Here is an 8,540-nt window from a genome sequence, read left to right as displayed (position 1 = left end):
GAAGTATTATACACTCCTTGAGGGCAGGGCATGTTTCTTAAGTACTGTTTGTGGTGGCAAAATACTGGAAACAGTGGGCTCGTGTTTTATCATATTATGGAGTACCATACACCACAGCCACTAAAAGGAAACATTAGGGAACTTTCCAGAATGGTCGGTGAGACTCAGAGGAGCAGTGGCTGCCCGAGCTGCACCCAGCAACGCGCTCCTTCCTGCTCCCCAACATCGGCCTCAGCCCTCACACCGGCTGTAGAAAATGGTGAAAGAAACCACTTACTATGATGTTTTGGGGGTCAAACCCAATGCCACCCAGGAGGAATTGAAAAAGGCTTACGGAAACTGGCCTTAAAGTACCACCCTGATAAGAATCCAAATGAAGGAGAGAAGTTTAAACAGATTTCTCAAGCTTATGAAGTGCTCTCGGATGCAAAGAAAAGGGAATTATATGACAAAGGAAGAGAACAGGCAATCAAAGAAGGTGGAGCTGGTGGTGGTTTTGGCTCCCCCATGGACATCTTTGATATGTTTTTTGGAGAAGGAGGCAGGATGCAGAGAGAACGGAGAGGTAAAAATGTTGTACATCAGCTCTCAGTAACCTTGGAAGATGTATATAATGGCGCAACAAGAAAAGTAGCTCTGCAAAAGAATGTGATTTGCGATAAATGTGAAGGCTGAAGAGGTAAGAAAGGAACAGTCAAGTGTTGTCCCAATTGCCAAAGTACTGGAATGCAAATAAGAATTCATCAGATAGGACCTGGAATGGTTCAGCAAATTCAGTCTGTGTGCATGGAGTGCCAGGGCCATGGGGAACAAATCAGTCCTAAAGATAGATGTAAAAGCTGCAACGGAAGGAAGATAGTTTGAGAGAAGAAGATTCTAGAAGTGCATATTGACAAAGGCATGAAAGATGGCCAGAAGATAACATTCCATGGTGAGGGAGACCAAGAACCAGGATTGGAACCAGGAGATATTATCATTATTTTAGATCAGAAGGACCATGCTGTTTTTACTCGACGAGAAGATCTTTTCATGTGTATGGATATACTGCTGGTTGAAGCCCCGTGTGGCTTTCAAAAGCCAATATCTACTCTTGACAACTGAACCATGGTCATCACTTCTCATCCAGGTCAGATTGTCAAGCATGGGGATATCAAGTGTGCGCTAAACGAAGGCATGCCAATTTATCGTAGACCATATGAGAAGGGTCGCCTAATCATCTAATTTAAGGTAAACTTCCCTGAAAATGGCTTTCCCTCTCCTGATAAACGTTCTTTGCTGGAAAAACTCCTACCGGAGAGGAAGGAAATAGAAGAGACTGATGAAATGGACCAGGTAGAACTGGTGGACTTTGATCCTAATTAAGAAAGACGGCGCCATTACAATGGGGAAGGATATGAGGATGATGAACATCAGCCTATAGGGGTGGTTCAGTGTCAGACCTCTTAATTGGGCCAGTGAATAACACTGGTGCTGGCATTTTATATGCAGTAGTGAATGAGTGAAGGACTATAATCATAGCTCACTACTTTCTATTTTTTGTTTTTGTTTTAATATTCAACTATAGTAATGTTTTAAAAGTTAAATGAAGAATAAACTCAAATATTAAAAAAAAGAAAGAAACATTAGGTCATGGAATGAAATATATACATAATAAACAAAAACCCACACACATTTTGGCCAATGATAAAATCCCATGTAATATTTTTGTATTATTATGCAAATGGGAAGAAAAATATGAGCCAGGTGGAAATGCTGGCAGGAGTGGGGAAAGATAACCAAAGAGAACAAAGGAAAGGAGAGTGCATTTAAGTACTCCAAAATATATATGATCTTATACAAGAGTATATATATTTTTTCATGCCTAACAATTTCCTGGAGAACCAAACATCTTAGGTGCTAGGATTTCAGCTGACTCTATTTTTTTTTCTTCACACTGTTAGGAATTGTTCAAATTTTGTATTGAGTATGTGGTATTTAAATAATTAATAGAGCTTTTTTCCTTGTTGCAGAAAAAAAACAAGTACTCCAAACCTAGAGCAGTGGTACACATAGATCAGTGTATAATAGAATCACCTGGGCTACCTAAAAATATAAATTTCTGGGTCCCACTCCACATCTACTGAATGTGAACATCTGGGCATCAGGATCTGGAATCTGCATTTCAAATAAGAACCCCAGGTGATCCTAAATGAACTAAAATATAAGAACCGCTGCTGCCTGAGGTTCTCCAGAATGAATAATCAGCACTACTTATTAAAAAGTCACTGACACTTGAGTGGCTAATCTGGAAAGCCATGAATAGCAAAGGCGGCTGATGGACACTTAATCTGTTCATGTTCCACGTTCAAGGTCGTATGTAATCAACTGCGAGTCTTGTACTTCTTTCTGACCTCTGATTTCCACTGCTACCTCCCACAATCATGTATCTGGCCTCCTCTGTTCATTCATCCTCTCCAACATTTGTTGTTTTCTGTCTCGTTAATTTTCCCCATTCTCACTGGTGTGAGGTGATATCTCATTGTGGTTTTGATTTGTATTTCTCTGATGAGAAATATTGTGGAGGTTTCTCAAGAAGTTAAAAATAGAGCTACCCTATGACCCACAATTGAACTACTGGGTATTTACCCCAAAGATACTGATGTGGTGAAACACCAGGATACCTGCACCCCAATGTTTATAACAGCAATGTCCACAATAGCCACGCTGTGGAAGGAGACTCGATGTCCTTCGACAGATGAATGGATAAAGAAGATGTGGTCTATATACACAATGGAATGTTACTCAGCCATCAGAAAAGACGAATACCCACCATTTGCTTTAGCATGGATGGAACTGGAGGGTATTATGCTGAGTGAAATAGGCCAATTGGAAAAGGACAATCATCATACGGTTCCACTCATGCATGGAATATAAGAAATAGTGAAAGGGACTATAAGGTAAAGGAGGGAAAGTGAGTGGGAAAAATTAGAGAGGAAGACAAACCCTAACTCTGGGAAACAAACAAAGGGTTGCAGGAGAGATGGGTGGGTGGATGGGGTAACTGGGTGATGGGCACTAAGGAGGGTACTTGATGGGATGAGCAGTGGGTGTTATATAATATGTTGGCAAATTGAATTTAAATAAAAAAAATTAAAAATAATAAAAGAGACGCTGAGTTTCCTACATCCTATGTGCAATCGTGATAGGGGCACTCCCAGGTGGCTCGGGCCCCCAAATAGAACAGTAAGTCTGGAGAGGTGGTAGGTAGGGAGAGGACAAGATGAGGGTCATGTGGGTAGCCAGCTATGTTATTTGATATATGACTGAGTCTGGATGTGACCCTCATTCTTGACTTTGGGTCTAGTTTTTTAACTTGGTGGCTAAGTAGAATCAGTGCCATTTTTTTTTTCTTTCCTGATTTGGATAACACAAAGGGGTTTGAAGGGCTATAAGCTGTTATATTGTCTGTAATTTACTTTTTAAATACTTCACCAGGGTACTGTGTGTGTGTGTGTGTGTGTGTGTGTGTGTGTGTAAACTGTGATCTTCCTGATTCTTAATTCGGGTTTCTTTTTTTTTTTTTTTTAAGATTTTATTTATTTATTCATGAGAGACACAGAGAGGCAGAGACGTAGGCAGAAGGAGAAGCAGGCTCCCTGTAGGGAGCCGGATGTGGGACTGGATCCCAGGACCCCGGGATCATGACCTGAGCCAAAGGCAGACTCTCAACCACTGAGTCACCCAGGTGCCCCTTAATTCAGGCTTCAATTTAAGGGTGTTTAGTTAGCATTTGAAAGGCTAATCAGAAGCCCATATTCCAGCATATTCCAAAGAGGAAGACTCTAGGCCCGTCTAGTAGCCTTATCTTGGATCAACAGGGATTCGATCATTAGCATAGGGGACTTATAGCTGATTTTACACTGGTGAAATGACCAGGGGTTAAGTTAAGCTTTCAACATCGTTACATTGCTGTGATCCTCCCACTCCTGTGAGTTCATTGTCTGGATACTCAGGAATGGAGCTGAGGTTGCAGACACAGTCCTGCTTCCTGGTCCTCCAGAAGCGTCTTTCATTCAGGCCTGACCAGTCTGCTGAATGCTGCTGCTGGGATGTCATTGAATCCACCTGAAATAAACCTTTCATACAAGGTCCTTGATGGTTTGCTGGAAAGAGCAAAGAGCTGCCACTTCATGGAACTTACAGAACAGGTTCTACAACTATTATTTGCCAGCTTGCTAGTAAAGTATCTGTAGGTGTGACAACTTCTCATGAGACTTGCTTTTTACTGTAACAAACTGCCTGATAGAGAGGTAGTTTCATGTAACAAACCCACCACCTACCTTGTGGTAACCTATACCCATTAATTCCTAAAAAGGCCTACTAATTGCAAGTGACCAAATTGGCTTAGGTAGGCCACATCATAAACAATCTCAAAACTGTTTCTTCTAGGGACACATGGGTGGCTCAGTGGTTGAGCATCTGCCTTTGGCTCGGGGCGGGATTATGGGGTCCTGGGATTGAGTCCCACTTCGGGCTCCCCACAGGGAGCCTGCTTCTCCCTCTGCCTATGTCTCTGCCTCTCTCTCTTGTGTGTCTCTTCTGAATAAATAAATAAAATCTTTTAAAAAAATGTGTTTCTTCTAGACCTGCCAACACTCCAACAGAACTGGATCAGCCCCAAGGTAACCTCCTGGGAAAGAGCTGGATGCCAAGGGAGCCTCAGCCCTCCATCATCACCCTCCCAGCCCCACTACCATCCCTACCCTCAAGAACCTAAACCTGTAACCATAACGTTAGCTCCTGGGCTTGCCGGGAGAGAACACACGGTCAACTCACCCGATGGCCAGAAGAAAAACAGGCACTGAACACAATTTGAAAATGATCCCATGTTATACTTCTGTGACATGCAAGAAGGTCAAAGGATCTTAACTGGGCTCAAAAGGAATTCCCAAGTTTATATGGTGGGGGGCCAAGGGCTTTGAGTAAGTGGAGGATTCTAGAATGAATGTGGTTTCATGAAATTTGAAGGAAAAAAAGAAAAGATGTGTGAAGGAAAATGTGGGTCAACCTCCTTAACTAAATAATATAATTACTAAGATATGTTGTGTGCTTGGTAGGTGCCTGGAATTGTGCCAAGCATTTTAAAGGGATTATTTAATTCAGTTCTCCCAGCAAATGAATGAGGTAGGTCTTACTATCATCTCTTTTTATAAAGAAGGAAGCTTAGTGGGTAAGTCAGTTGCCCAAGGTCACAGAGATAGTAAGCAGAGGAATAAGGACTCGGGTGCAGGACTGTCTGGTGCCAGAGCCCAAGCGCTCAATTACTGATTTGAAGGAACTGAAATCATAGGTGTGCAGGTCCTGAAGTAAGCTGAAGTCTTTGGAGACTTTTATGAGCAAAACCATCACAGAACCTTGCCTAAAACCTTGCTTCCATGGTGTTCTATCGAGTACCTGAGTTGGGGGATGACTGGGCCCCTGCCCAGCTGGGCTCCTTGCTATAGATGAAACAGCTACTGATCTAGATGTCCTCTTCTCTGTTTGCTGTGTTTGCTGGGGGCGGGGAGGGGTGTTGAGACTCCCTCCTTGATAACTGGGAGGCTAGGGGTGCAGCTGTCCCAGGAGCGTTTGTTCATCCTTTCCAGGTGGGAAGAGAAGCAACGCCTGGCTGGAAGCCGACCCCCTTGGAGCAGTCTCTCATCCTGCTGTCATTGTTATGAGTTCATACTTGGCGATATAAATCCCAAACTGAGCTCTGAAGCACTTAATTCTGACCCCTTTGCTTATTCAGTCACAACCTTGCTAAACCCCATGCTGCTGTCAACAAGGTCAGCAAAGATTGGGTTTGGTGCTCCCAGACTCCTTGCTCATTCCTCGTGTGCACTCAATCATTAGCACTGTAGTATTAGTTTAAACATGCATCTTGGATGGTTGTGCTGGCATTGGAAAAGCCACCTCCAATTATGGAATAAAGTTTTCATTGTCAGTGATGTGGATGGAAGAGAGATGGGGAGAGGAGATAGGGATTCTTTTCCAGGTTAGAGATTGCCCAGATTTTGAAGCAAGGGGAAATACATTGGTCTGCAGGGATGTATATACTCAGCAGTCATACACTGTGACTCGTGGGTGTTCAAGAACCAGAGAGGAGAGCTGCAAGCAAACACAAAGTTGAAGGAAATCTCCTTACAGGCCCTATCTCTGAACATCAACACAGCCCTAAGCCCTGGGGGCCCCGCCTATGATGTAAGCAAATTGAACAGTTGCCTAGTCACACCTTTGGGCACCTCCCATCCCAGGGGAAGGGCCGGATCTCTGGGGCCAGAGACTGATGAGAAAGAAAGTGATTTGTACTTAATAATAGAGCTGCTGAATGATAGTCATAATAGAAACCAACCAGAGCCAGGCAAGAATAGAGTCTTTACACGTAGATGTTATCACAAGCTTCTGATCATAGCAGAGAAAAGATGAAAAGGAGAACATGAGAGAAGATCACACTGACAAGTGCCTTTAGGTTTTGATATTTTTTGTTAAACTTCTTAGAGTCGAAATATCTCAAGAGCAAATCAAGCATTCTGTTCCACAGAAATTCATTGTGTTTCTTGTTGAAATTTGTATGTGACCCGCAAAGGTACCAACAAAGTCTCTGTCCCCGAGGAACATATAATCTAGACAGGGAGATAAAATATGAGACTACAATATAAGGTAGAATTTAAGACACTTGGCACTTACAGATTCAGAAGAAGAAAGAAGTCACTTCTGCTAAGGTGGTCAGGAAAGTCTTCATGGAAGAAGAGGCGTTTCTGCTAAGCCTTGAAATTGAATACACTTTTAACAGGAGGAGGTGGGTGGGGTAAAAGGAATAGGCTGAGAAAACATGGGGCTAAAGGTAAGGTGATTAGTGATGCCTGGGTGGCTCAGTGGTTGAGTATCTGCCTTCAGCTCAGGTCATGATCCCGGGGTCCTGGGATCGAGTCCCTCATCAGGCTCCCTTTGAGGAGCCTGCTTCTCCCTCTGCCTCTGTCTCTCTCCCTGTTTCTCTCATGAATAAATAAAATCTTAAAAAAATAAAAAAGGTAGGGATCGCTGATGGCTCACTGGTTTAGTGCCTGCCTTCGGCCCAGGGTGCGATCCTGGAGTCCTGGGATCGAATCCCACATCGGGGGATGGAGCCTGCTTCTCTCTCTGCCTGTTTCTCTGCTTCTCTTCCTCACTTTGTGTCTCTCATGAATAAATAAATAAAAATCTTAAAAAAAATAAAAAAGATAAAGTGATCAGTTTGGTTTGATTCACACATAGAAAAGAAGGAGAAAAACCTGAAATATAGTTGAGGCCAAGTCATGAAAAGGCTGAAAGCCAAGCAATGGAATTTGTGCTTTATTTTGTGGGCAAAAAGGAGCCACTGAAAGTTTTTTGAGTGATTCCGAATTGATCCTCACTGGAAAGAACAGACGGGGAGAGAGAAACTGGGGTTAGGTGGGCCAACTGGGAAGCCATTGTCAAAGTCTAACCATGGACCTGGATTAGCACAGTCCCCCAGCCACAGAATGGATAGGACAGATGTCAGAGAACCATCTTGGGAAAGGTCTTGACAGCTGATTGGATATGAGCAGCCTGGGTGAACAGGTATTCATAAAAGGGACTCCTTTTGGGGGCGTTAAGGAGAAGGGTTCATATGAGTCTTAGGCCCACACTGCTGGTTAAAGGTCAACCAGGATGAACAATTCTTCAACTTGGTTCTGGAAACAGCTCAGATTCAGATGGGGGTTACTCTGAGGATTGAAGTCCCACAAGACTCTTGCTGTGCCCAGAAAGGGAGCACCCCACATCAGTTTCTGTGAAGGTGAGCCCAACATCAGGCTTGTGATTGTGAAGCCAACACCAGTGGAGACCTCTGCCCACTGTGCCTAGCACAGAGAGTCAGAGAGTGGTCACAGCACTGGCCCCAGCCCCACCCCACCCATCACTGCAGCTCCCACAGAATTTGGGGGAGGTTCCACAAAGCACAGAACTGCCCACTTCCTGCAGGTCAATGTAGGCAAGTAGATGGTTCCCAAGTGGGGCTGTCCCTACAGACTCACAGAATTGAGAACCAACCCCTTCAAAAATGATAGTTGAAGTTAGAACAGGAGGGGAAAAGAGAAAAGAGGGCCAAGGACATACCTTGGGGAACACAGTTGGAGAACATAGCAGGAAGAACTAGAGAAGCACTCATAAAAGGAGAAAGACAGGTCTGAGAGATGGGAGAGGAGCCAGGGCAGTGCTATACCAAGGAAGGAGATCCTTTAAGAAAAATGGGATAATCACCTCTCCAAGAGTACAGGGACATTAAGGACATTCAAGGCTGAGAAGGCCGGTTCTTGGTGATCCTGAGGTCACCTTCAAGAGAAGTTTCCAGAAAGCAGTAAGGAAAATGGATTTAAAAGATATAAGCAGTAAGCAGGTGGGTGGGCAGGGGTAGGAATAGCAAGTGCAGACTGAGTCTCTAGGTGCACAGTTGAGGGAAGAAGAGGGAGAGAAACAAGATACCCGGTGGAGATGGTTTCTGTTGGTTAGTTTGGATG

The 8,540-nt window shown here is 43.8% G+C and overlaps 1 pseudogene; it reads left to right on the top strand.

The window, feature by feature from the left end:
• The first annotated feature begins 256 nt into the window (after positions 1-256).
• Positions 257-1,446, top strand: LOC121498154 (annotated as a pseudogene).
• The last annotated feature ends 7,094 nt before the right edge of the window (positions 1,447-8,540 follow it).

This window comes from Vulpes lagopus, chromosome 8, assembly GCF_018345385.1.
Source record: "Vulpes lagopus strain Blue_001 chromosome 8, ASM1834538v1, whole genome shotgun sequence".
NCBI classification, from domain to species: Eukaryota; Metazoa; Chordata; class Mammalia; order Carnivora; family Canidae; genus Vulpes; species Vulpes lagopus.
Note: the sequence above shows the minus strand (reverse complement) of the source record. Positions and strands in the feature narration are given on the sequence as shown.